This window comes from Mizuhopecten yessoensis, unplaced genomic scaffold, assembly GCF_002113885.1.
Source record: "Mizuhopecten yessoensis strain PY_sf001 unplaced genomic scaffold, ASM211388v2 scaffold10331, whole genome shotgun sequence".
Lineage (NCBI taxonomy): Eukaryota > Metazoa > Mollusca > Bivalvia > Pectinida > Pectinidae > Mizuhopecten > Mizuhopecten yessoensis.
The window spans coordinates 662894-668174 of NW_018408493.1; positions in this window are offsets into that span (position 1 = coordinate 662894).

Sequence of the window (5281 nt, forward strand, 5' to 3'; positions counted from 1 at the left end):
ATTAGCTGTATGCACCATCACAAGGATATTCCTAGGCCTCTTACCTGTATGTTAGAAGGTCCATTTATACATCCTTTCCACACCGAATAACCAATCACACACACACAATAATGGAAATACAAACATTAAATATAATTCACAGACGGAAAAAAACAGCATAAAAATTATAGCAGATCGGTAACCAGATCACACTGGTTTAATGTCCTTACCGATCGTCACTTGTGTCTACTTTCTTGTCACAAAGTTGGCATCGTTCAATAGAAATCCCTCCTCAAGAGGGGTCTCGAAAGAGAGTCTGCGTTTCAGTCCGTTGTTGAGCACTACAAACAACTTTCCGTCTACACTATAGGAATTTCTCACGCAGTCCATATGGTATGCGTCCTTCAGTCTTTGTTGGTTATACCGCGTTAGGTCCTCGTATATAACAAACTTGGATCCCTTCAGATTCCTACGGGCACGGATGATTTCTTGCTTTTTTCTCCGATGAGTGAACTTTACTATCACACTCCTAGGGTTTGTTCCGTTGAACTTGCCCAGTCTATGCGCTATGTCAATATCACTTTCCTGTAATGGTACCTTTAGCGTATCGCGCACAAAGCCTACGGTCGTTAGCACACAGTCTTCCACCGATTCCTTTTCGCCAGGATCTTTCAGTCCAGCAATTCTCAACGAATTTTTCCTGCCCTGCTGTTCGAGGTCGTTGTGTTTCCCGGCCATCTCATTTTGTCGGTCTTTAGTATTAACTAACTCCTCCTCAAGCTTCGAAACTGTCAACCTCAGGTCATCGTTATCGCTTTCCAGATCTTTCATTCTTTCCTCCAGGGTTTCTATACGCTCTGCATGTTCGAGTTATGATTTTCCAAAGATAATAACATATCAAATTTGGTCCTGTGGGGAATAAAATAGCGAGACCGTAATCTTCAGAAAGACACCAATAATAATTTTCTAGTTTCTAGTCTAGAAGTTTTAAATTATGAAAAAGGCTGAATAAAAAAAACAATATTACGTTCACTGTCGATTTCACGGTCCTTGTAATGAATCACTTGTTTACTTTTCTGAAATGTAATGAAAGCATATATTACACAATGAACGAAACTTCGTACGTTTTCTATTTCAGGCACCTTATTACCTTGGTGTCCTGTTTCTGGTGACTCAAGTACAAAGTAACAAAATAGCAAAGGCTAGACATTGTAAATCTTTATTTATTTTATATATACATACAATACGTCTGTTTCACAGGTTTATATTCATGAAATTTTAAACAAAGATACCTGGTTTCGGTGATTCACCACGCCATGACTCATTGTCAATTTTCCTCAAAGCAACTTTATTTACTTAAAAACTGTTAAGGGTCCATCAACACAATACGGTCTTATAGTGTCATAGGGTAGAAACACGGATAACGACATGTATATCTGAAGAGAGATTTTGGATTTTACAAGAAAAGGTCTGTAATACATGAATACCTGGCCCCCTATACCAGTTAGTTCATTGTTCAATTATCTATTTATTTAAAGAAACGTTGACCTTGGTCTTGACCTTTAAACTCCTAAAAATGAACTAATCGGAATGATTCTTTTTTGAAGGAATTAAGTCGTTAGAGCGATGAGAATGAATCGGTATGCGACAGGACGCGACGGGAAGGGATGGGACGGATTGTGGTAATATTATATAAACATTTTTTTTCCATCCTATAAAGTAGCGAGGACATAAAAGATTGCTAAAGAAAAATGTAAAAAGATCAATATTACATAAAAAAAAACGTCGTGGATATACAATGTAGCCGATAGAAATTACTTACGCCCCTTCTTTTTTGACCCCGGTTCTATTCTCTAATACAGTTCACCCATTAACAATTTTCTAAATTACACACTTAATAGAAAACTCAATTTTAACAATGGTTTTGAGGAAGCTGTTCTCATTCTTTTAACATTCAATTTCATTGATGAGTCACAAGTTGACGAAATGACAATATGATGCAATACATACAATGTATTTACTTTCTATTGTTTTCTGCATCGATTAAATAAAGTGCTTTTTTGTGTAATTTCTTGCTCCAAGACTTTAGTGTATACTCAGCTTTTGACAGGGTCACGGAAATTTCAGAATGCACTTGTACTTGAAGGGGACATGCATACTCTCATTGATTTAACAAGAGGCATCCTGACGAATGCCATATGTAGTGTAGCAAACGTCTAACCTTCCAGTACACCTTGGTTCCCGTCCATTTTCTTCTTCCTGGAACAGGGAGTTTATGTTTTCTTCAATATCCTTTTGTGTCCCTTAAGTTTCCTTTTTTGTCTGGTTTATCTCCTGTTCTATGCTATGCTAGGATTTAATATTTTCTTGACGAGTTCCAAATGTACGATTTAGCAATATGGAGAAGTAACTATTTACTTTGATTGTCTTTCTGCATCAACATTGTTTTTAGTAATTGCTCCATCGCCTTGTATTTAGTGACTTTGTTAATGTTTGCGTTTAGTGTTTTTGCCTTTTCATGTTGACCCTGAGTAACGATTTCTAGAACCTGTTGATTTTTACCATTTCAGTGCTGAGAGTTATATACATGTAAAACAGCATACCGACACACACGTTGGCAATATAGCAGGGTTAGCGCTGGCGGTTACTGACAAACAATACGCTATAATATGTACTTTCTAAATAGTGCTACGCAAAATATGCATTGGCATTGCTACAAACATCACATTATTCGTCTGTAGGCCTAATTAGTACAATGAAAGGATCAATTTCCTCTACGGTCATAAGACACTCTCCTTCTCACAGACAACACTGACATAGTATATAGCTATATACAAGTAATTTCCACTCGCATCGTGTGTGTACTCGCATGATTCGTCGCCAGTCTAGTAAAACTACACCCTTTCAGCAAACTAGGATTGGCTGTTTTGCGGTGCGTTGTTACATGAAAGTGGAAAGCGCACACATAGACAACAAACAAGTACAACTTGGAACAGAATGACAAACAGAAACATCAAGATATGAGGGAAAAACCCCAGAAACAATCTAGGAACCCGATACCGGAAATCACGTGATCCGAATGTAGAAGCGTATCCGGCACCACAATTAGCACACATCGTTATATTTCCTGTAACATAAATCGGTCGCAATAACGATTTCAAGCAACGTGATAAATACATAAACAACAGACATTTATATGTTTCCCATCATGCAGAGTCTTATTACCCGTTTTACTTGTTCAGGCAGCACGTGGAAAGAAACAATACTATGACGTCAAGGGCATACTACAACATGACGTCACAATAAACATTCGACGGAAGAGGTCTTGTGCAAAACAGTTCACGATTCAACTGTCTTCTACTGGGGTATAATTTCTCTTTCACTCCTTTGGGTATGACAGATAGCACGTGGAAAGAAATATTCTATGACTTCAAGGGAATATAAAAAACATGACGTCACAACCAACATTTGACGGGAGAGGTCGTGTGCAAAACAAGTCAAAATTAAATTATTAAAGCTTAAAACCAATTATTTTTAAATATAAAATTTAAAGGAAGAAAGTTCTACCCTCGGGATCAGTTTCTTGAATGTTTAACTCTCGGGAGAATGAAATTAATTTTGAATGGAAATCAGATCATGAGCACGACCGTAAATATTGTATCGTAATGGACAGATTCATTTAAAAATAAAACAGTATCCATGAAAGAAAAATCTAACATCATGAATTCCTAATTGTGATAAGAAATATATCAGATAATTGTACCAAGGAACACAATGCACCTAATACAGTTATAAATATGAATGAAAACTATATTGATTTATATTTATTGATTTGACATGTGGCGTGGGTATTTGTTAAAGAATGTTTGGACTTGCATTGGTGAATATCACCGTAAAATGAAATGTATATGAATGATCATTATTTAGATTGATTTGATTCTTGTCTAGTCGATATATTTCAATCAGTAGCAATTCAAATATCAACTGCAAAAGTCATGGTTCATGTATGCTGTGGTTTGTTAGTTCACGGATGACGTAACTTCGTCATAGTTCAATTACACGAAATCATTTATAAGATATAATTATACATTAGTTGCTCGTACGGCCCATATGTCTGGTTTTCATACACCGATACATTTCATGGTTGATAAAGATCGTCCAGCAACATCAGAGATTCACACATAAACTGCATACGTCGTTCTTGAAAGCATTGTCATCTTTAAAAAAGAATCTCTGAAAACAATTTCGTAGTGTTTTGTTTATTCTTCGACAATTGAATCGTGAGAAATTTTGTCTTTCTTGACTTTGACTCACCTCACAAAGAAGACACATTGCTTTTGCATTCATGTTCATGTAAACAACATACATGATGTTCAGGTTAATTTGGCGTTCAAGTAATCAATCCCTGATTATCTTGGCACACAAGCTAACAGGTACGAACACAAAACGCGCCTTTGAACTCCTCTGCAAAACCAGGGGTTGTTTAGAATCTTTTCTCATCATGATGGTTCTACAGCACTTTACGACAGAAATATCCAAGGCGCTGTGTGATCTGTAACCAACAGTCTATAGAGAGCATGTACGTCGTTGGCGTGTTACATGTGATTTCAAACGAGAAGGGATATCGAGTGTAAATATTTCGTCATGTCAAAATCGATGCAATGACAATTTGTTGTTAGTACAAAATAATTAATTGATCAACTTCAAAAGTAACTCTTGTAATTGCTTCCACGCAAATCTAATTAACTGAATATTAAAAATGGTCGGTAGTAAAAAATAAGTAGACACTGTTGTATTCGTTGGTTATCCCATGAAAAAACAGGATAATTTTCTTAGTTTACAATTATTCCTCAACAAAGATATAAAATCTAATTAAGAATCTAATGGCGAAGTGTAGCATTGTTTAATTTGTTTCTTTCCTTCAAAAACTATATAGCTATCAAGCACAACAATTTCCGAAGACATGCTGTCACCGAGAGTGTTTTTTTAATAATTATAAATGGCTTTGCTGAGTCATCCATTAGATGCTTTAATATTAAAACTCGTTAAAACAATATAAACCTTTGTCATTTCAAGGGTAAACTGGGTTTGAAAAGTTAATGGAAAGGTCATTGGTTTAATACTGATATATAAGGGATAAGACGCAAAAGGAAAAGATATATCAAAACGCAATAATTGCTGTTTTGTTTTTAAATTTTTAATTGTGTATAAAGAAATGTTAAATTCAAGTGGTCCAGTATTGTGCTGTATAGCTCAAAAATCGAAATCTTAAATAGTTTGTTGTTTGGAAGAGTTCTTGATT